The 25,385-nt window shown below is 44.0% G+C and overlaps 1 pseudogene; it reads right to left on the bottom strand.

The window, feature by feature from the left end:
* Positions 1-17,375: 17,375 nt before the first annotated feature.
* LOC138353623 (kelch-like protein 26) lies at positions 17,376-19,317 on the bottom strand (annotated as a pseudogene).
* Between the last annotated feature and the right edge of the window lie 6,068 nt (positions 19,318-25,385).

Genomic DNA, 25,385 nt, shown 5'->3' with positions numbered 1-25,385 from the left:
TTAGATTTCTATTGGTATTGTTTATCTGCAGGCATAGGTCTCCTCAGGCTTGATCCTGGGCCTGAGAGTAATTTACCTCCTGCAGAGTTTAACATTGTTATGCCCTGATATTTAGTAGGGCTACCGATGAATCGATGACAATAGTCTGTCCCTACAAGGAGACCGAAGTTGGTGAGGTGATCAGACTTAATATTATCTGCCAATTTTATTCCTCTATTTCTCAGGAATTTGGCTGTTGCTCTCAGACCTTGAACTTGTAAGTCTACTGGTATTTTGTCCACCACAATGGCTTGTACTCTACAGACGTACCTGCCTAAACGTACTGATGGTTGTACCACCTGGTAGACTTGAGGTCCTGCATCTGTTACAAACCCTGAGATGTTGAATGACGTCTGGGCTACAGGCCTTAATTGTAGTTCATCTGCCAACTTTTTAGTGACATATGTTCTCTGGGACCCTTGGTCAAACAACCCACGGGTATGGACCTTGGCCCTCTTATTCAGGATGGTAATTTGGGCAGTAGGCAAAGTCGTATTACCTTTAGACTTTGCCGATTGGACACTCTTTGTTTGTTGCACCTTGCAGTACTGTACTGTGGTGGGAATGCTATCTTTCACCTTGGGTCTTGAATACGTTGTTTTGGTGTCTCTGCACAATGCTGCATGGTGCTGACCTTTGTTACACCTATTACAGGTGTGTAATTGGGTATCACAGTCGTTGATGTTATGTTTCCTGAGGCACCTCGTGCAATGTTGCAAATCTTTGAGTCGCTCAACACGGGCGTCACTATCAGGAAAATTAGAGCAGTGGTACATTGAATGTTTCTCATTGCAGAACAAACATGTTCCATAGCTTCCAGTACCCTTTGGTGTCACGTTCTTGGGTGACACAGTAACTATAGGCTTGGAGGGTCCCACTGCATATACGCCCACACAGCTACTGTTCCACTTTGGTGTTGAATTATATTGTCTAGGTTGATTTGGAGTACCTTTGGTACTCTGTGGTTTACTATTATTGGTTTCTGAGGGTTTACTTGGTGGTTTTAATTTGTCATGTGTTCGTAATTGATGAACTACTGACTTTAAACCTTCAGATATTTCATTCATAGATAAGATGCTTTTATTGTAACGAGCACTCATTTGTCTCAATATGTCCCTAGGTATTTTCTCCTGGACAATTATTTTCAAGACCCACTCAGCCCCGTTTGTATCTGCTGTCAGGCTGAGGGCATTGATCAATGATTCTACCTCCAGCTTGAAGACTTGGAGTGAATCAGCTGAAGCCTCCGGTGGGGGTAAATGCAACAGCTCATGAACTAAATGTGATGTTCTTACTTCTGGATCAGCATAATTATCCTTGAGGAGTTTTACTGCCAGATCATAGCCGTCATTAGTTAATCTCAGATGGGATACTACTGTTTTAGCCTCACCTGATAATTGGCCTTGCAAATAAGAGAATTTACTACTCTTTGGTAAAGATTGTTTTGAGTCTACAAGGTCAACGAATTTGTTCCAAAATTCATCCCAATCTTCCTCATCTTTTCCTGAGAAAGTGGGTAAATTAATTGGAGGGAGTCGAGCTTCTGCTTGACTCGTATTAGATGCAACTGTTGTTGTTGTTGCTGTTGCCTTGTTCTGGGCAATTAATTTGACATAAGGCTGTAACGTGGCCTGAGTGTGATCTTCATAATTCGCAAGATCAACCATAATGTCGTCTATTTCTGTTTCTGATAAATTGGTGTTGGCAAGTTCAGCCACATATGTTGCTATTTGGCATTTGATTTGCTCAAATTTACCTGCAGCTGCTTGATAATAGCTTTCCAGGTCAGCATAATCAACTGGTGATTGTTGTGACAAATCTTCACATTTCTTGATCTGTCTTGTTAAGTGGCCTTTAAGACCTGCAAGGGTTCTTTTCATTCTCCCAGCATTATCCATACTGGCTAGTTGGTGAAGCCTTGTGGGACTTGTACTTGGGCTGCTCATAATACTGAACAAGTACTGATGGTAGCCTAGGGTAAAATTCTGCACTCACTAGGCGATAATCCTACCTCTACTAGAGGTTAGCACTTAAAATTAATACACATTATATATATACAATCATACACACTAATGATTTGAGTGATAAACCAGTGTCACTGGAAGTACCTTTAGGTTAGCTCTTCTATATCACCCTAGGATGGAATAGACACTAATTAATCACTCAAAGGTGTAATGATCATAAGTAAATTATTATATATACAACTCAACTCGAGTTGATAAAAATTACACCCAAAATAGGGTCTGGACCATTCATTAATGGTGTTAGGTTGTCGAATATAGTACAACTGACTATGGTAAAAATGGGACTAGGATGAACAATAATAGTTCAACTAGTCATTGGTAAATATCCTACCCTGTTGTGGGTTGGCAATTAGTAAATATTATACTGTGATCACTAGTGCAATATATATTAAATAATTCTCTATTTTGGAGAAATAATATACACAATTATTGATAATAGCCTCTTAATTAGCCTCTATGAAACTTCTAATATTATCAAGAAGTATTAAATATTATTAGTAACCTCGCGAAATAAACTCCACAAAATTCGTAGATAATCTCTCGCAAAATTTAACACCATGAAATCCGTGAACAATCTCGCGACACAGCCACTAATTTGGCTGGCTTCAATATTAGCGCTGTCATTTCACAGAATAACACGCCACAAAATATCTGTGGGTGTGCATGAAACCGCTGACTAAGGCTGATCTGAACTGAGCGGGGCTCGTGAGCTCGCACGAGGTAATGCCGCTGTCTTTGACTGGCTGTCTTTGTTTAAATCACACTGCACTAGTATATTTATTGAATCCACTGGATAACTGGTTCATCCGGTACTAAGATGACCAAATGTGGGTTCATTGGACCAAATAATCCGGTTTTGAAGGTCCAAATAATGTGGGAACCGACCTGTGAGATTTATATTTATTTAACTTATATGAATATATATAGAATTTATATTTACGTTAATTTATATACTTCGATAGCAATTTGTATATTGATAAGTGGACTGTATTTCTGCAATAATCTCATAATCTCACAAATCGATCCTCTACACATTAGGGGGGTTTATATTAATTTAATTTATATATATGCAGCCAATCAAACTACAGTATTAGATTACATACATTGAAAAGGTTCCTTATCTTATAGTACAGCAGGTGTTAGTCCACCAGGTATAACTAGGGTGTAGACACCACATTTTCCCTCTTTGAGGAAGCTTCCATCACCCTGGTAACTGATGCACAAAGCATGCTTCCTCGTCTTGACCTGTCAAAAGGGCGCTAGCTGTAAAGCCAGAATTCTATATATGACAGGTATATCAGAGAACACTGTACATGGAACAATGAAGACCTGGCTTAATTACCTTTAGTATGAGGCTATATAGTGCTCTAACCGGGTCACCCTATATACACTGACATTAATGGCTATAAATGAAAGATAAATGGGTTTCGGAAGAACACTTAACTTGATTTGTTGACAGCGTGTTGATAATGGTGCACCTTTGGTTTCCATAACACTTCGTCCAAGTAAAATTAACAGGATCCGTATTTGCTCCCGTGAGCCTCTCTGGTCTAAGTCTCAACAATGGCTGCCCCTCCCTCACCCTGACGCCTGGCTTACATTGTCCAGATGACAGAAAGTGATAGAAGGGTCACATTTACTCTACTTTAATATTGATAATTAAGTTAATTTATATGAGATGTTTTTATGATGGTAAAGACCAAAGACTAATGTATTTAAGAATAATTCCCAGCAGAATAGCTGGTGAATTTATAATAGTATGTGGTGATGATATCCCGTTTTCTATAGACGGTAATTCCACTACAAGTTACGTTTTCTATGGGTTAACTTGTTTATACAACAGCTATTATCTGTCTGTATGATATTAAATGGTGTCTGATTTTCCGACAAGCAGGACCCCAGTGACGTCATGCACTAAGCAGGACCCAAGTGACGTCATGCGCTAAGCAGGACCCTAGCGATGTCAGGCATTAAGACCCACAGTAACGTCATACACTAAGCAGGACCCCAGTGACGTCATGCACTAGGCTGGACCCCAATGACGTCATGCGCTAAGCAGGACCCCAGTGATGTCATGCACTAAGCAGGACCCCAGTGACGTCAAGCACTAGGCTGGACCCCAATGACGTCATGCGCTAAGCAGGACCCACAGTGACGTCATGCACTAAGCAGGACCCCAGTGACGTCATGCACTAGGCTGGACCCCAATGATGTCATGCGCTAAGCAGGACCCTAGCGATGTCAGGCATTAAGACCCACAGTGACGTCATGCACTAAGCGGGACCCCAGTGACGTCATGCATTAAGCAGGACCCACATTGACGTCATGCACTAAGCAGGACCCCAGTGACGTCATGCACTAAGCAGGGCCCCAGTGACGTCATGCACTAAGCAGGACCACAGTGACGTCATGCACTAAGCAAGACCACAATGACGTCATGCACTAAGCAGGGCCCCAGTGACGTCATGCACTAAGCCGGACCACAGTGACGTCATGCACTAAGCAGGACCACAGTGACGTCATGCACTAAACATTACCCCAGTGACGTCATGCACTAAGTAGTACCCACAGTGACGTCATGCACCAAGCAGGAACCCAATGACATCATGCACAAAGAAGGACCCCAGTGATGTCAAGCATTAAGCAGGACCCCAGTGACGTCATGCACTAAGCTGGACCCCTCATGAATGTACTCACCTAGTTGTGTTTGCGGGGGTTGAGCTCTGGCTCTTTGGTCCCACCTCTCAACCGTCAATCAACAGGTGTACAGATTCCTGAGCCTATTGGGCTCTATCATATCTACTCTTGAAACTGTGTATTGAGTCAGCCTTCACCACATCACCTTCTAATGCATTCCATTTGTCAACCACTCTGACACTAAAAACGTTCTTTCTAATATCTCTGTGGCTCATTTGGGCGCTCAGTTTCCACCTGTGTCCCCTAGTGCGTGTGCCCCTTGTGTTAAATAGCTTGACTTTACCCTATCAATTCCCTTGAGATTCTTGTATGTGGTTATCATGTCCCCCCTAACTCTTCTGTCTTCCAGCAAAGTGAGGTTTAATTCCCATAGTCTCTCCTCGTAGCTCATACCTCTCAGCTCGGGAACTAGTCTGGTGGCAAACCTTTGAACCTTTTCCAGTTTAGTCTTTTCCTTGACTAGATATGGACTTCATGCTGGGGCTGCATACTCCAGGATAGGCCTGACATATGTGGTGTACAAAGTTCTGAATGATTCTTTACTCAAGTTTCTGAATGGTGTTCGAATGTTGGCCAGCTTGGAATATGCCACTGATGTTTTCCTCCTGATATGGGCTGCAGGAGACATGTCTGGCGTGATATCAACTCCCAAGTCCTTTTTCTTTCTCTGACTCCTGAAGAATTTCCTCTCCCAGATGATACCTTGTATTTGGCCTCCTGCTCCCTACACCTATCTTCATTACATTACATTTAGTTGGATTAAACTCTAACAACCATTTGTTTGACCATTCCTTCAGTTTGTCTAGGTCTTCTTGAAGCCTCAAACAGCCCAATTCTGTCTTAATCCTTCTCATAATTTTGGCATCGTCCGCAAATATTGAGAGAAATGAATCTATACCCTGTCAGAGTCCTCACAATGTGAGGACTCTGACATGCGAATGTATTCACTGCTGTGTGCAGTGATCAATGTAAGGCACTGTTAAACACCTGCTTTCTGGTTGTTTCTTGAAGTTGGTGAATGAACGGCGGTGAATGACGTAAATGTGTAAACATCAGTGAGGCGGTGGAGGAGGGGTGATGTCTCCATGACAACGGCGTCGCAATCTTCCCTTTAACCGGTATTTAAATACTACATAACAAGTGAATGAGAAAGAAATGTCCAAAATCTGAACAATGTTGCAGTATAACAAGTAGGAAGACGTGTTGCAACATCATCATGCATCTTAACTCTATTATTCATGTATTAGGATATGTTGCAGCATCAAGGTTCTAAACTCTGTGAATCAAGTATTAGGATATGCTGCAGCATCATCATGCTTCTAAACTCATTTTTGAGTTTAGAAAAATATTTCATTAAAAATATTAAATTCCATGAGTCTGGACTCGGGGCTGAGTGCATGGGCATGTTGACAATTTCTCTAGCAAAATCGGTCTCACTCGTGTTGATATCAATTATATATACAGAAGTTTGGATATCACGCATAAAGAAGTTGTCTGGATCTATCATTTCCATGCTGTTTGTTGTAGTGCTTATTGTTATAACCATAACCAGGCACTGCATCACCAACCTCAACAAGGTCTTGAACAACATCAACACCAGCCTCCACACCCTCAGCCACAACATAACCATAACCACGCACTGCATCACCAACCTCAACAAGGTTCTGAACAACATCAACACCAGCTTCCACACCCTCAGCCACAATATAACCATAACCAGGCACTGCATCACAAACCTCAACAAGGCCCTGAACAACATCAACACCAGCCAACACACCCTCAGCCACAACATAACCATAACCAGGTACTGCATCACCAACCTCAACAAGACCCTGAACAGCATCAATACCAGCCTCCACACCCTCAGCCACAACATAACCATAACCAGGTACTGCATCACCAACCTCAACAAGGCCCTGAACAACATCTACACCGGCCTCCACACATTCAGCCTCAACATAACCATAACCGGACATTACATCCATTTGCTGGGTAAGGATTTGGGATTGGACGGGGGAGAGGGTGGGGATTGGAATGATGCCCAGTAGCTAAGTGATCCCCACTTACTGACAACTGTGACAGTGGCCTTAGAATACGGTACACAAAGGGGATATTAATAAGGTATTCAAAGTATCAACACAAAATTTCTGTAGGAATGAAACATTCCAAATTTGGAATATAAGAGTTAATCATTAAATAAGTATAGAAAACCAAGACCATGCGACCATGTTAGGTGGAAGAATGATCAAAGTATTTACATTTATTAGTCTTTAAATACAAATATGGAGCAACTAGAAATATTTTTTAATTTTTTTTTAAACATAATAAACACTAAATGCTTTTGTTAAGTTTTAAAAGTAGAATAGGAATTTAAGCGTTATTACCACAAAATCTTACTACTTAAATTTTGTTTAAAACATTTTATTAAAATAGAAGAAACTTGTTATATATATGAGTATAAATTATAGACAACATTTTGAGAATACATTAAACTATGCAGTGAGCACTACAGTAGTCTTCGCACTTGACAAAGTGGGTGACACTTAGCTACTGTGTACCGTGTTCTGAGGCCAGTAGTTGCCACAGAAACTCACCTTCCACAGGTATTTCTTGTTGTTGGTGTTTTGTTCAGGTGGTCACAGTGTATGTAATCCCAGTGACGTCATGCACTAAGCAGAACCCCAGTGACGTCATACACTAAGTAGGACCCTAGTGACGTCATGCACTAAGCAGAACCCCAGTGACGTCATGCACTAAGTAGGACCCTAGTGACGTCATGCACTAAGCAGAACCCTAGTGACGTCATGCACTAAGTTGGACCCTAGTGACGTCATTGCACTAAGCAGGACACCAGTGACGCCATGCACTAAGCAGGACCCCAGTGACGTCATGCACTAAGCAGGACCCCAGTGACGTCATGCACTAAGCAGGACCCCAGTGACGTCATGCACTAAGCAGGATTCCAGTGACGTCATGAACTAAGCAGGACTCCAGCGACATCATGCACTAAGAAGAACCCCAGTGACGTCATGCACTAAGAAGAACCCCAGTGACGTCATGCACTAAGCATGATCCCAGTTACGTCATACACTAAGCAGGACCCCAGTGACGTCATGCACTAAGGAGGACCCCCTCATGAATGTGAGGACTCTGACATGTGAATTGACTCACTGCTCTGTGCAGTAATCATTGTAAGTCACTGTTAAACACCTGCTCTCTGGTTGTTTCTTCAATTCAACAGGAATATCACAATATTTCTGCACACAACCAGACCATCACCTGAGGTATGCTGACCAGCAACACTGACATGAGCGACATATATAGATATACAACGACATCAGACATAGCTGAAGCACTTTATATCAAACACTCAGTTAGGTACACTCTATGGTTGACAAGTCTAAGACGTTTACAGCAACCCTACTTCTTCTTCAGCTGATTAATGCAACTGCAGAGCAAGATTACCTAGTTTTCCCTCGACAGGACATCCATCTTCCCTCTCTTCATGCCTCGATGCAATCTATACTTCTTGCAACATTGTGAGAATCAATTTCTTTGAAGTTGAAGAAGAAACATTAATTTAGGGAAGACGTGAAATTTTTGTTTAATTACTCATTTATTTCATACATTAATATTATCTAATTCACTAATGAATTAGTGGGCATGGAAACACTTGTTGTCCATCAATCACTTTCAAATCTACTTTGAAGACCTTCCCCCCGATCTCAGAACACGTCTTGTAAAAGTTATAATTTATTTCCTTGAGCTTCCAAGGCCGGGGATCGAGGCTCTCTCTCTCTCTCCCTCTGCGACCCAACACCATCTCTCAACTATCTCGCTCCTCACACAGATACAAGTGACATTTAGACGATGAATTCTCCCCTAAAAGCCCAGTTTCTTAAATGACAAACCCGGCTGTTTGCTTCCTTTGGAGGGCATAAAACATGACATATATGCAGTTTATGGCGTAAATGTGTAAACATCAGTCAGGAGGAGGAGGGGTGATGTCTCCATGACAACGGCGTCGCATCTTCCTTTTAACCGGTATTTAAATACTACATAACAAGTGAATGAGAAAGAAATGTCCAAACTCTGAACAATGTTGCAGTGTAACAAGTAGGAAGACGTGTTGCAACTTCATCATGCATCCTAACTCAATGACCCAAGTATTATGAAATGTTGCAACATCAAGGTTCTAAACTCTATGATCCAAGTATTAAGATATGTTGCAACATTATCATGCTTCTGTACTCCTTTTTTAGTTTACAATATTGTTTAGATAAATATTTCATTATAAATATTGAATTCCATGAGTCTGGACCCCAGGGCTGAGTACTTGGGCATGTTGACAATTTCTCTTGCAAAATCTGCCTCGCTCGTGTTGATATAAATTATATTTACAGGAGTTTGGATATCACGCATAAAGACGTTGTGCGGATCTTCCACTTTCATGTTGTTTATTGTAGTGTTTATTGTTATAACCATAACCAGGCACTGCATCACCAACCTCAACAAGGCCCTGAACAGCAACAACACGGGCCTCCACACCCTCAGCCACAACATAACCATAACCAGGCACTGCATCACCAACCTCAACAAGGCCCTGAACAACAACAGCACCAGTTTCCACACCCTCAGCCACAACATAACCATAACCAGGCACTGCATCACCAACCTCAACAAGGCCCTGAACAACAACAACACCAGTCTCCACACCCTCAGCCACAACATAACCATAACCAGGCACTGCATCACCAACCTCAACAAGGCTCTGAACAACAACAACACCAGCCTCCACACCCTCAGCCACAACATAACCATAACCAGGCACTGTATCCAACTACAGGATAAGGATTAGGGACTAGACTGGGAAGGGGGGAGGGGGGAAAGGAATGGTGCCTATTAGCTAAGCGATCCCCACTTACTGACAACTGTGACAACGCCCTTAGAATACGGTACACAAAGAGAATATTATTAAGGTATTCAAAGTATCAACACAAAATGTCTTTAGGAATGAAACATACAAAATTTGGAATATAAGAGCTAATCTTAAAAAAAAAATATAGAAAACCACGACTATGCCACTATGTGTGTGTTAAAGAATGAGCAAAATATATATATATATTAGTTCCCTAACAATAGTATAAGCCAACTAAAAATTCGTTAACAAACAAATTTTGAAAATATAACAACATTTAAATTTTTGTAAAATTTTTATATTTTTTTGCAAATTTAAAAATTTTAGCATAAAATTTTACTACTTAAATTTTACATAAAATTCTTTAATTTATATAAAAGAAACTTCTGGTAGCTTCATTATCTAACCGTAAAAATCAAAATTTTGAATATCCATTATACACATTAAAATATTCAGTGAGTACTACAGTAAATGTCGCACTTGTTTGAGTGGGGGACACTTAGTTACTGTGTACCGTGTTCTGAGGCCAGTAGCTGACAGAGAAACTCACCTTCCACAGGTATTTCTTGTTGTTGGTCTTTTGTTCAGGTGTTCACAGTGTACTTAATCCCAGTGACGTCATGCACTAAGCAGGACCCAGTGACGTCATGATCTAAGCAGGACCCCAGTGACGTCATGCACTAAGCAGGACCCAAGTGACGTCATGTACTAAGCAGGACCTCAGTGACGTCATGCACTAAGCAGGACCCATGACGTCATGCACTAAGCAGGACCCCAGTGACGTCATGCACTAAACAGGACTTCAGTTACGTCATACACTAAGCAGAACCCCAGTGACGTCATGCATTAAGCAGGACCCCAGTGACGTCATGCACAAAGCAGGACCCCAGTGACGTCATGCACTAAGCAGGACTCCAGTGACATCATGCACTAAGCAGGACTCCAGTGACATCATGCACTAAGCAGGACCCCAGTGACGTCATGCACTAAGAAGGACCCCTTGGAGACCCCTCGGGGGACCCCTACGAGGCAGGGGGGCCTGGTGGATAGCGCGCAGGACTCGTAATTCTGTGGCGCGGCTCCGATTCCCGCACGAGGCAGAAACAAATTGGCAAAGTTTCTTTCACCCTGAATGCCCCTGTTACCTAGCCGTAAATAGGTACCTGGGAGTTAGTCAGCTGTCACGGGCTGCTTCCTGGGGGTGGAGGCCTGGTCGAGGACCGGGCCGCGGGGACACTAAAAGCCCCGAAATCATCTCAAGATAACCCCAGTCATGCACTAAGCAGGACCCCAGTCATGCACTAAGCAGGATCCCAGGGACGTCATGCACAAAGCAGGACCCCAGTGACGTCATGCACTAAGCAGGACCCCAGTGACGTTATGCACTAAGAAGAACCCCAGTGACGTCATGTACTAAGAAGAACCACATTGACGTCATGTACTAAGCAGGACCCCAGTGACGCCATGCACTAAGCAAGACCCCAGTGACGTCATGCACCAAGCAGGACCCCAGTGACGTCATGCACTAAACAGGACCCCAGTGACTTCATGCACTAAGCAGGCCCCCAGTGACGTCATGCATTAAGCAGGACCCCCAGTGACTTCATGCACAATTCAGGACTGCAATGACGTCATGCACTAAGCAGGACTCCAGTGACGTCATGCACTAAGCAGGACCCCAGTGACGTCATGCACTAAGCAGGGCCCCAGTGACATCATGCACTAAGCAGGACCTAAGTGACGTCATACACTAAGCAGAGCCCCAGTGACGTCATGCACTAAGAGAACCCCAGTGACGTCATGCACTAAGCAGGACCTAAGTGACGTCATACACTAAGCAGGACCCCAGTGACGTCATGCACTAAGCAGGACCCCAGTGACGTCATGCACTAAGCAGGACCTAAGTGACGCCATGCACTAAGCAGGACCCCAGTGACGTCATGCACTAAGCAGGACCCAAGGGACGTCATGCACTAAGCAGGACCCCAGGGACGTCATGCACTAAACAGGACCCCTCATGAATGTCAGGACTCTGCCATGTGAATGGATTCACTACTGTGTGCAGAGATCATTGTAAGGCACTGTTAAACACCTGCTTTCTGGTTGTTTCTTGAAGTTGGTGAATGAACGGCGGTGAATGGCGTAAATGTGTAAACATCAGTCAGGAGGAGGAGGGGTGATGTCTCCATGACAACGGCAATCTTCCCTTTAACCGGTATTTAAATACTACATAACAAGTGAATGAGAAAGAAATGTCCAAAATCTGAACAATGTTGCAGTGTAACAAGTAGGAAGACGTGTTGCAACATCAACATGCATCCTAACTCTATGGCCCAACTATTAGGATATGTTGCAACGTCATCATGGTTCTAAACTCATTTTTTTTGTTTAGAATAGTATTTCATTATATATATTGAATTCCATGAGTCTGGACCCGAGCTGAGTGCATGGGCATGTTGACAATTTCTCTTGAAAAATCTGCCTCGCTCGTGTTGATATCAATTATATTAACAGGAGTTTTGATATTACGCATAATGAAGTTGTCCGGATCTTCCACTTTCATGCTGTTTATTGTAGTGTTTATTGTTATAACCATAACCAGGCACTGCATCACCAACCTCAACAAGGCCCTGAACAACATCAACACCAGCCCCCACACCCTCAGCCACAACATTACTATAACCAGGCACTGCATCACCAACCTGGTGATGCAGTCTCCGTGGTGTAGTGGTAAGACACTCGCCTGGCGTTCCGCGAGCGCTATGTCATGGGTTCGTATCCAGGCCGGGGAGGATTTACTGAGCGCAATTCCTTAACTGTAGCCTCTGTTTAACGCAACAGTAAAATGTGTACTTGGATGAAAAAACGATTCTTCGCGGCAGGGGATCGTATTCCAGGGACCATAGGATTAAGGACTTGCCCGAAACGCTACGCATACTAGTGGCTGTACAAGAATGTAACAACTCTTGTATATATATCAAAAAAAAAAAAACTCAACAAGGCCCTGAACAACATCAACACCAGCAGGGGGTGAGGAGGGAAGGAAGGAATGGTGCCCAGTAGCTAAGTGGTCCCCACTTACTGACGACTGTGACAGTGGCCTAAGAATACGGTACACAATGGGGTTATTAATAAGGTATTCAAAGTATCAACACAAAATTTCAGTTGGAATGAAACGCATCAAATATTGAATATAAAAGTTACCCATAAAGGTAGTACAGGAAACCCCGACCAAACGACATTGATAATGTGGAAGGAAAAGCATTATATTATTATTTATTACTTCCTAAATATAATTAGATTGTTGCAAAAAATACTGATAATAGGGTTTTTTAAACAATATAAAATTAAAAAGAAATTGTTTCAAATTTTATTTTAAATTATTTAATTGTTAATTATTTTAGCACAAGATTTGAAAAAAAAATTATAAAAAATAATTTTTTTATAAATTAGGGCACTACTATAATTACACTTCTAATAGAAATTTATAAAATTTTATTTATACAATATACACGCAAAAGATTAAACTTTACAGTCGCTCGTGAGAAGATATAACTTATATACTGTGTACTACAGTGGTCGTCACAGTTGTAAGAGTGTGGGGGAGACACTTAGCTACTGTGTACCGTGTTCTGAGGCCAGTGGTTGATACAGAAACTCACCTTTCAACAGCTGTTTCTTGTTGTTGGTGCTTTGGTCAGGTGGCCACAGAGCAGTAAGCCTAGAGCCAACAGGTGGCCACAGCAGTAAGCCTAGAGCCAACAGGTGGCCACAGCAGTAAGCCTAGAGCCAACAGGTAGCAACAAGGGGAGAGAACATCCCATACACTCAGTGCCACATCAATCAATTAATTATATATAGGTCAAGATACCCTGTAGGGTGAACGGGAAAGTGGAGATAGGGGGAAGAATTAGTGGGGGTGAGAGGTAGGGTTTTTAGGATGAGATAAAGTGCCAGAGCAAGACTCAGCTGCATGGCATTAAAACGTTATGATCAGACTAAGTGATGGAAGAAAGGAATCGGATTTTTGTGACAATATTTCGTCTTTCAGCGCGCCCACGGTGATAGCAACCCTAAGCTGGGTGTGTCTTGGAGGCTCACACCAGTTGTGGTCTTGGTTTTCGCTAAACAGCGTCTAAACAGAGTCTCTAGCAACCGGGAGCTAAAAGGTCCTCCTCTCCTCCCCCTTAAGAGGGGGGGGGGGAGAAAAGTTAAGGAGGCTGGGTAGTTCGGAGCTTGGTGTTTGAGTAGTGGTATAGGAGGAGCGAGGAGTCATGTAAATGACGGAGCAGGGGGTGGGTCGTCAATCAGGTTAAAGAGGTGCGTATTTCTAGGTCTACTAAGGGTGTTGTTGAGGAAGGTATCGTAGTTGTCGTGGTAGGTGAGAATTATTGTTTTCTGTTACTTCCCCATAGTGACCCAGACTATGTTCAGAGACGGGATGTTCGCCCTCTCTTGCAGGGCCTCACTAGTGGTGAAGTCCTGCCAGTGGGTCTCGAACACCCATCTCAGGGCCCTGTTCTGGGTACGCTGAAGTTGTTTCCTGTTTGTTGGTGCTGCCAGTGAGAGTGGAATGGGTGCATATGTTAGGAGTGGGAGGATAAGTGATATAGATAGAACTTGGTGGCTTGGGAGGCATGTCTGAGGGGGTATAGCTTTGATAGAGCTTCGGAGGCAATAGCTTTCTTGGATACTACGTGTGTGTGTGTGAAAACGGAGGTTGAAGTCTATTGTGAGTCCAACTACTGTTCTGTTGTTAAGTCTTGGTATGTGGGTTGGGTCGGGTGACTGAGAGTAGAGTTTTAGTGGGGCTGGGTTTCGTTGTTTGTTGTAGAAGTATGTGATTTTGGACTTGTTGGGGTTTGTTATAATCCGCCAGTCGTGTTCCCAGAGGGGTACTCTGTCTATTTCTTCCTGTGCTATTCTTGTGAGGGTGTCTATCGAGTAACCTGAGATCAGTTGGGTTACGTCGTGAGCATCACAGAGGGTTATAGAGTTCAGTATGTTGGGTCAGGAATGTTATTTATGTAGAATAAGTATAGGGTCGGTGAGAGAACTGAGCCCTGGGGGATTCCTGCATTTAGGTTGAAGTATCCTGACAGCTTGCTGAGGAACTTAATCTGCATCTTTCTGTTTGTTAGAAAGCTGCATAGTAGCCTCTGCATGTTGTCAGGTAGTTGGAATAGAGTACATAGTTTGTATCGTAGGCCGTCGTGCCTTACTGTATCAAACGCCTTTTCAATATCCTTTGCTATGAGGGCCGTCTTGACCCTTTGGTGCTTGTTAATGGAGAGGTAATTTGTTACTATGTTGAGTGCATCTTGTGTGGAGCGGTGTTGTCTGAAACCAAATTGTTTGTCTGTTAGTATGTTTTGGCGTTCTAGGTGATGTCTGAGTTTGTGATTTTTACGTTTTTCGTATATTTTTCCTAGTGTCTCTAGTAGGCTGATCGGTCTGTAGTTCTTGGAGTCTGTCGGGGATTTTTTTGGGTTTCGGGATGAGGATTGCTGTGGCTTCTTTGAATGGGCTTGGGAAATATCCAGAGGCTAGTGAGGCGTTGTATACGTCAGAGAGTGCAAGGACTAGGGAGTCGGGAAGTTGTTTGAGGAAAGCTTTGACTATGTTATAGGCTCCTGGGCTTTTCGTCGGGTATGAGTATGTGGTTTTTTAGTATAGTGAGGTCTGTGTTTTCCTGGCTGTATATGTGAAGGTTGCGGGAGAATCTGTTGTGGTAGCAGATGAGTAGACTTTTGGTTCTGCTGGGGGGAAAAGAAGCAGTATCTGGTTTTGTGGGTAGTTTTTGGTATGGTTGCGTCAGCCGCTTGTATGATGTTGTTTTGGATAGAGAGGATTTGGGAGTCTGTCCGTCGTTGGTTTATCTTGGAAGTTGTAGGGTTGTGTGCTGGTATTTAGGTGCTGATTGAAGGCTTAGAAGTCTGCATTTTGATAGCCATAATGTGGGGTGGCTGGGATGAGTATGAGGTTGTTGGAGAGTGTGAGTGACATGGGTATGTGATCTGAGCCGGTGATGGATCCGGGGGTAATGTAGTGTTGGTGGTGGGTGCCTGCTCTGTTGGTGAGGGTGAGATCTGGTCTCACAGTCCCATTGTGTGTGTAGCTTGTATTGAAGTGTGCGCCACGGAAGGTGAGGTGTTTCCTTTGGTTAAGTTGGTGTAGCTGTTGACCGTACATGTTGTGTTGTGGTGGTTGAATGTTTGGTGTTGTGTGTTTAGGTCTACCAGGAGGAAGACCGGTATGTGTGGGTGGTTGAGGAGGGTATTTAAGTCTTTAAGAGGAAGGCCTAGGTTTGGGCGAATATAAGTGGTGCCACTGATCATTTGTCCATGTTGAGTGTAAATATTGATTGTTAGGAAGTGTTTGTGCTGCTAGTTGGTAGTGAGGAGGTCATGTTTATAAGTGCTCTTAACCAGAATAGCAACCCCCTTCATGTGCTTCATCGGGGGATTAGTATGTTGTGTTGCCGTAATGTCTAATTCTGAGAGTTCGTCACGTATGTTCAGTAACAGAACATCCGGTCTTTCGGTCTCCACAAAGTTAGCAATTAGGGTGCCTGATACTGTAGTAGGCTCTAACGTTGAATTGTGTGATTTTCAGTGTTTACTGACTGGATGAGGGGGGGAAGGAGGGGGGGTTGAGGTGAATAAATCGGAGAGGTTCTCCCATGAGCCTTGGTTCGTGTGGTAGATAATTCTGGGGATGATCGTTGGTGTATGAGGAGTGTGTTGGAGCCGTTTTTAACGGTTCCTGGTGAGCATTTGGCCATTTTTGGGGTTATCTTCTTCTTGAGGTTATCTTGAGATGATTTCGGGGCTTTAGTGTCCCCGCGGCCCGGTCCTCGACCAGGCCTCCACCCCCAGGAAGCAGCCTGTGACAGCTGACTGACACCCAGGTACCTATTTTACTGCTAGGTAACAGGGGCATAGGGTGAAAGAAACTCTGCCCATTGTTTCTCCCCGGCGCCCGGGATCGAACCCGGGACCACAGGATCACAAGTCCAATGTGCTATCCGCTCGACCTACCGGCTCACTGGGCAAACTTGTTCCATCTTAATTGCACATTTTTATTCAGACTGCTGCTTGTCCTACCAGTTATCCAAACTTTTTTATCCAAACAAATCCCAATCGGCAACAGGCGTTCATAAAGCACGTGGCTGACTATAAACAAATTTGAAGACAAGAAAAAACAAGAGGTAGGGGGTATTATAATCACACACTGAAAAAGAGGCCTTCAAGTCAAAATCTAGCAGAAGAGGCCACATTTGTGAACTACAGAAAAATGTGTGGAAAGAATAACAGAAATTATTTATAAATTAAGACACTGGTGGACGAGCACAAACAACTTCAGGGGAGGGCAGTGGGTGATAAAAATCACTAGAAGTTTAAAAACTGCTTACAATGAAATACTGTAAATTACAGTATGAAGATGGGCTACTGTGAGCAAAGTTCTCTTCCAGAAACTACAAAGAATTGACATCTCTCTCTTAAAGAAAAAAATTGTGTGTATCTGTGTACACGCACATGCACATACTTGCACTCACACACACACACCCACCCACACATACAGTATATACACTCAAGTCAAATTAAATTTGAAATTGTACATACTACAAGCATATCAATAAGGCAATTATGGAACATAATATAATTTTATATAAAATATAATAAAAAATAACTATGGTACCATCTTTACAACTGATATAATCGATTACTTAGATATAGCTAAAACATCCATGTCATCTCGGCACCGTGGGATATACAAAGGAACACAAACGTGTTCCCATATGTCTTGTGGATATGCATTTTCTACATTCCATACTCCATTATCCAAGTCATAACATTCTATTACACCCGTTGCACGGTCAAATGTAGCATCCGAATGAAATCCACCAATTACGTAAAGTTGAGAACCTATTACAACAATTCCTGCATGATAACGGGGGGGGGGGGGGGGGACACGACTTACAACTGACCAGCTATCTGTGATTGGGTTGTAGCAGTCAATGGTGTCAACTAAGACTGGTGTTCGTGGCTTCATCTTCATACCATCCACCACAGATATACATACAGTTGGAGTATGTAACACAGTAATGATCTGCCTGCGGAGTGAGGAACGGGGTACGAGACTCCCACGTGCCGGTACTTGGGTTGTATGCGTGGCAAGAATCCAGAACTTGATCACCTTCTAACCCACCACTGACATAGAGCAACCCATTAAGAGCAGCGGCTGCATGTTGTGCCCGTGTACTAGGCAGGCCAGCAAGAGGAGTCCATGTGTCGGCTGCAGGGTTATAAGCTTCACAGAGACTTTCATCTTCAGCATAATCACTGGCTTCGCTTGCTCCTCCTACTGCATACAGCTGCCCACCAAGAACACTTAGGGAAAATCTGCACCTTTCACGCTGCATTGGAGCCATGGTACTCCACTTATTCTGTTGAGGGTTATATCTAAACCCAAATGGGTGAATATTTTCCTGTAGTGACTGATTGAAGCAGCCACCAATGACATACAGCTGGTTATTTAGCACTGCTGTACCATAATTACACTGTTCAACATGCGGGATGGTGGTCAAGTGACGCCAACGACCAACCGAAGGTAAAAAGTAAGTAATCTCATTTGTAATACCAGCAATCCTGAAGCCGCCTACCTTCACTACTGCCAATTCCAGCCCTCTTGAATTAACAAGGCCAGTTGGAGGTGCTGGTGAAACAGGCAGGGCCATGCGACGTAGTGCAGTTCTCATAGGTTCCTCTAGTATGGAGAGGCATGCTGCCCGCTCCAAAACTGAAGCAGGAACCTCCTGTAAATTAAGTGCATGCAGGAGGGCATGAGCATGCCGGGCACGATCTGATGGGCAGTGCTGAAGTCAACCAGCAACAGTCATCAACACTTGTGCTTCACTACAATCCACAGAATAGTCACATGACAGAAGATGCAACAGCTGTACCACCGTCAGCCGTTGAAAATCTGACATTTTACTGAACTGATGAAGGTGGGAACTCATGAAGGCATATACCCTCTTTCTCAGTCTGTGAAGAGAATATGTCTCTGCAATGGTGGCAATATCCACACAGTTGTCCAGGTCAAGCTGAGCCTGGAGATAATTGGAGCAAGCCTCAACAACGGTGAGCACCTGAACATGGGCCGCTGCTGCCAGAACATCCTGGATGTTTGCCAGGTTGAGAGAGAGACGGCTGGTGTACACATACTCCAGCAAGCACTGCAACCCAGCAGCACTCACACCGTTCAAACAGATTTCGGATTGGCAGCGTTCTCGCATTTCATCATCTGAACATGGCACGGAAATTATCACTGCAAGATGCGAGGACAACCCGATGGGCCTGAAAAGCCTCACCACCAGCAATGCGTGTCACATCGAGCAATAAGCCCTTGGAACGTAAGGTATTAAGGCCAAACAGCAAGGTCCCTGTGTGCGATGGATGCTCGAACTGTACAGTGTTGAGTGGTCGTGGGGCAACCGCTGCCCCTCCGCTCAGTGTCATTCTCTCATCACCTTATCATAAAAGGGGAAAAAAAGTCTCCTTTGGCCTTCTGGTTCGAGAAATAACTTGAGAAAACACAAAAGGGGAGCCTGACTTGACCTGCCGTCTGGCCGAGTCCCTCCACAAGGTAAACAAACAAACCAGGGTGGGGGTGAAGGGGTGGTCTCGGGAGGAGTTGGTCCTTTTTGCTGAGTGTGACGAGTGTTTTAGCTGAGCTAACAGGGTCATTGGTTTGGTACTTGTGCGGTATTGAGTAATGGGTGGTGGAGGGTTGGGGGTGAGGTGGGCTAACGTGTGGGGCGTGAGATGGGCTGACTTGTTGGGCACGTAGGCTAAGGTGAAGTAGGGCACTTGCTTTTTGGTAGCTGATGTCCGTCTTTGTGCTGTCTCAGTTTTCTGGTGTTATGGTGAGTTATTTCTTTTTGTCTGGAGAGTTATCTTGTGTTTTGGTGATCTATTTACCCAAAGAGAGAGAGGGGTGGCTGTCATGGGGAGCGGGGTCTATGAGTAAGAGAGGGTTTGAGTAAGAGTAAGAGTAAGTGTTGGGTTTTGTTCTGGGTGGGGGGGGGGTTGACCCGGGTGGGGGGGAATGAAGGTCGGGGAGAAGCTGGGCTTGATGCCTGGGGGTTGATTAGGGGGGGGGGGGGTGGGTGTGGGATTGGTGATGGGTGTGGTGTCATGTTGGGTGGGATGGTTATGCATGGGAGGTTGTTTGTTGTCAGAATCTGTTGAATGTTGGCGATTGTCTAATACATGTCTCTTTCTGGAAGAGGTGACTTGATCATTAGTGCTTATTGTTATAACCATAACAAGGCACTGCATCACCAACCTCAACAAGGCCCTGAACAACATCAACCCCAGCCTCCACACCCTCAGCCACAACATAACCATAACCAGGCACTGCATCACTAACCTCAACAAGGCCCTGAACAACATCAACACCAGCGTCCACACCCTCAGCCACAACATAACAATAACCAGGCACTGCATCACCAACCTTAACAAGGCCCTGAACAACATACACACCAGCCTCCACACCCTCAGCCACAACATAACCATAACCAGGCACTGCATCACCAACCTCAACAAGGCCCTGAACAACATCAACACCAGCCTCCACACCCTCAGCCACAACATAACCATAACCAGGCACTGCATCACCAACCTCAACAAGACCCTGAACAACATCAACACCGGCCTCTGCACCCTCAGCCACAACATAACCATAACCAGGCACTGCATCCAATGACAGGATAAGGATTTGGGATTGGACGGGGGAGGTGGGGGGGGTAATGGAATGGTGCACAGTAACTAAGTGATCCCGACTTACTGACGACTGTGACAGTGGCCTGAGAATACGGTTCACAAAGGGAATATTAATAGGGTATTCATAGTATCAACACCAAATTTCTGGTGGAATAAAACAAAAAAAATTGTGAACATAAAAGTTACCCATGAAGGCGGTATAGAAAACCACGAGAAGACGACCGTCTCAGTGTGGAAAGAAAAGCAGAGTAATATAGTTTATTACTTGTCAAATACCATTTTTTTATAAAACATAATTTTTTTAAATAACATTTAATTAATAATATAAAAGTAAAACAAAGCTTCGAAAATTCTTTATTATTTTTAAAAGATTTAAAAATTTGAATACAAAACTCTACTCTCTTAATATTACCGAAGTACTGGCAACCAGGTTTGCAGAGAGAGCAGCCAGCAATCAACTTCTACCAGGTGTATTAGCAGTACAGACCGGACTAGAGGAAGAAAGGTGGCACAGAATCCTTACAGCATGTGAAGAAGTCTCTGACACTAATGCCCCCTTCACACTGGATGAGCTCAATCGGGCTAAGAAAATCTCCAAGGATACATCCCCTGGAACCGACAAAATAACCTATAAATAAATGATTAGAAACCTCGGCGCAGAGGGAGACGCTGCATACCTAAGGTTAATTAATTTAGCCTGGACTTCTCAAACTAGACCTTCTGCTTGGAATAGAGCAGACATAGTGCCGATCCCAAAACCCAAAGATCCAGCTAATCCCAGGCCCATCTCTCTCCAAAGCTGTGCAGCCAAGACAGCTGACAGAATGGCACTCAACAGACTGGAGTGGAAAATGCCTAAACTGCACCATGATATGTATGCCTATAGAAGAGGGGTTGGCACAGTGGAATGTATTACAAGTCTGTTAGCCCACTTGAATGACAGACCAGGAATGCTGATATTCCTGGACCTCGAAAAAGCCTTTGAACTGGCTAGCGCCCCAGCTATTCTCTGCTGCCTCATTGACAAAGAGGTCAGAGGCAACCTGCTCTCCTGGACCAAAAACTGTCTCATAAACAGAGAAGCAAGAGTAAAACTTCATGGCACAGTCTCTGAGTACAAAAGACATGAAAATGGTACACCGCAGGGAGGTATTCTCAGCCCCCTTCTCTTCAACTGTTTAATGGAAAGAATAATGAGGTTGAAACTCCCACATCACTGCAGGCTGCTAAACTACGCCGACGACTTTGTCATCATCATAAAAGGAAGGGATGCGGCGCACCTTGCACCCAAATGCTTAGACTGCATCAGTAAAGAGGCAAAACAGATTGGGATCACACTCAACCCCTCAAAGTCAAAGGCCATGCCCATAAAAATAGCGAAGCCCAACATCCAACTCACAGTACAGGGTCAACCAGTAGAATGGGTCGACACCTATCAGTATCTAGGAATCATCCTGGACACACACATGAATTTTAATGCTGCGGTCACTTACTTGAGAGAGCGAACTGCGGCCCGAACGGCAATCCTCAGGTCGCTAACCTCCCTTTCTGGAGAAGCCAGTCTGCAAGTCCTTCGCACATACTATGTACAGGCAGTCAGATCAGTGATCGATTATGCCGCACCTGCACTCACAAATCTATCACACCAATAGTGGAAAAAGCTTGAAGTTGCCCAAAACAATGCTATAAGAGCTGCACTGGGAGCCCCCATGTGGACCAGGCTTGAAACTCTAAGACTGGAGACGGGTTTGCCCTCTCTATAAGAAAGAATATCACAAAGGACAGCTACAATTATCAGTAAGATAATTATTTCTTCTGATCCAATCCCAGTACGGCAGGCCTTGGTGGTTGGACTAGGCCAAAACAATGGAAACTCTTGGGTTGCAAGAGCAGGAAAAGTCCTAAACAAACTACATTTAAAAAACATGATTCTTGATAGCGAGGGTGATCATCCACACCCAAATTACACTCCTTCCGCACCGTGGGAAGAGCCTACTTTCAAAATAGTAATAGAAAGTCTCTCATTGAAAAAGGTTGCCTATGATCCGACAATCCTAAGGCGCATAATAGAAGAGCAAATGTATAGCATAGCAGTAGCAGGTGCCACCCACATCTTCACAGACGGATCGGTGGACACAGAAAATGAGAGTGCTGGCGCTGCTCTTTGCACGACCAGCGTACAGGCATATTGGAGACTGGGAGGACTAGTATCATCAACCCAAACTGAGCTGTTTGCCATACAACAGGCATTCGCATATGTGATTGCACAAAACACTCAAAATGCAATCATACACACAGACTCAAAATCTGCACTTCAAATACTAGGACAAAAACAGTGGAAAGATAATGTGGAAATAATTATCACCATTTTGTATCTTGGAGCAGTCGCTAAAGGCAAAGGACTCAACATAACTTTAAACTGGATCCCATCCCATATTTGAATCCCATTAAATGAAAAAGCTGATGAAATTGCTAAATTGGCAACTCGTCATCCAGTGATACATAAAACAATTCAACCCAGCCTAGAGAACATAAAAAACATCATCACCAAAAAACTCTCACATCTCAACAAAGCCTACCTGCACCAGAGAATAGCTGAAGGTTCGCCATCTGCAACATGGTATCTTCAGGCAACCAAATTAGAAAGGTTAAATATCCCAAAAGGAATCCACAGGGAAATAGCAGTTAGGTTATATAGACTACGTCTAGGTTACAGATGCAACTGGGAGATTGGTGAACCCCGACAGAGAGAGTGCATCTTCTGCCAAACTGTCACAGAAAAGCCATTACTTCACTATCTTCTGGAATGTGAAGCAACCAATGACCTTAGAAGAGCTTTAAGAGTTCCTGAATCATGCAGTGGCCATCCTGAAGCCATCAACACAGCCACTCTCCTGGTCAACAAAGGTGTCCAGCAGCTGGACACCCTCATAAAGACTGTGAAGCAGTATCCTCCCCCGCGATAACAGCTTGATGGTTAAATGCAACCTCAGAATACTGAGAAAAAAAAAATTATACCACTTACGGGCTATTCATGCCCGTGCCACCTCATGGGTTGCTTAATCTTTATCAATCAATCAATTACAATATTATTAATTTAAATTTAAAATTTTGAGTGTACATAGGAAAAAAATTGTATTTACAGTCATTAGTTAGTAGGCATCACTTAGCTACTGTGTACTACAGTTGTTAGTGTTGTATAATACTTACTGAGAACCTATAATACTTACTGAGAACCGTGTTTTAAGGCCAGTGGTTGTCACAGAAACTCGGGTTTCAACAGGTTGTTGTTGTTAATGTTTTGGTCAGGCGGCCACAGAGCACTAAGCCTTGAACCAACAGGTGGCCACAGATCACTAAACATAGAGCCAACAGGTGGGCCACATAGCACTAAAAATAGAGCCAACAGGTAGCCACATAGTGCTAAGCTTAGAGCCAGCAGGGAGCCACATAGCACTAAGATTAGAGCCAGCAGGTGGCCACATAACGCTAAGCTTTGAGCCAGCAGGTAACCACATAGCGCTAAGCTTTGAGCCAGCAGGTGGCCACATAGCGCTAAGATTAGAGCCGGCAGGTGGCCACATAGCGATAAGCTTTGAGCCAGCAGGTGGCCACATAGCGCTAAGATTAGAGCCAGCAGGTAGCCACATAGAGATAAGCTTTAAGCCAGCAGGTGGCCACAGAGCAGTAAACATTGAGCCAGTAGGTGGCCACATAGCGCTAAGCTCAGAGCCAGCTGGTAGCCACATAGCGCTAAGATTAGAACCAGCAGGTGGCCACATAGCGCTAAGCTTTGAGCCAGCAGGTAGCCACATAGCACTAAGCATAGTGTCAGCAGGTAGCCACAGAGCAGTAAAAATAGAACCAGCAGGTGGCCACAGATCAGTACATAGAGCCAACAGATGGCCACAGAGCACTAAGCCTAGAGCCAGCAGGTGGCCACAGAGCATTAAGCCTAGAGCCAGCGGTGGCCGCAGAGCGCTAAGCCTAGAGCAAGCAGGTGGCCACAGAGTATTAAGCCTAGAGCCAGCAGGTGGCCACAGAGCAATAAGCCTCGAGCCAACGGTGGCCGCAGAGCGCTAATCCAGCTGGTGGTAACAGTCCACTTAATCTAGAGCTAACAGGTAGCTACAATAGGAGAGAACAGCTTAAAATGCAGTGGAACATCACATTAATATTATATAATTACTGAGATTCTCATATCACGGAGACTCAGTGTAATAAAGGCACCTTAACATCATCTTATGTATATGCTGATTTAATGATACCAACAACTGGCTACATAGCTCAAAGTAAATTGCCAGCAGGTTGCCACAGATCTGTAATTCTGCTCTGTTACAGTCTCACAGAGCACAGTCTCTGTGGCGTAGTGTTAAGACGCTCGCATGGCGTTCCGCGAGCGCTTTATCCTGGGTTCGTATCCTGGCTGGGGAGGCTTTACTGGGCGCAAATCCTTAACTGTGGACTCTGTTTAACTCAACAATAACATGGGTACTTGGTTGTAAAAACGATTCTTTGCGGGGGTCGTATTCCAGGGAACAAAGGATTAAGGACTTGCCTGAAACGCTACGCGTACTAGTGGCTGTACAAGAATGTAACAACTCTTGTATAATGTAAATGTATAAATAAAAAAAAATAAAAAAATCTAGAGCCATCAGGTGGCCACAGAGCACTAAGCCTTAAGCCATCAGGTGGCCACAGAGCACTAAGCCTAAAGCCATCAGGAGGGGACAGTGCACTTAACTTAGAGCCAACAGGTAGCCACAACGGGAGTGTAACAGCTTAAAAATATAGTGCCACATTACACTAATGTTATATTAATTACTCAAATTCTCATATGACCTGTTGGGGGACCGGTCGGCTGAGCGGACAGCACGCTGGCTTGTGATCCTGTGGTCCTGGGTTCGATCCCAGGCGCCG

This window comes from Procambarus clarkii, chromosome 59, assembly GCF_040958095.1.
Source record: "Procambarus clarkii isolate CNS0578487 chromosome 59, FALCON_Pclarkii_2.0, whole genome shotgun sequence".
In the NCBI taxonomy this organism is placed as follows: Eukaryota; Metazoa; Arthropoda; class Malacostraca; order Decapoda; family Cambaridae; genus Procambarus; species Procambarus clarkii.
The sequence above is the reverse complement of the archived record's forward strand: the minus strand, read 5'-3'. Positions and strand labels throughout refer to the sequence as shown.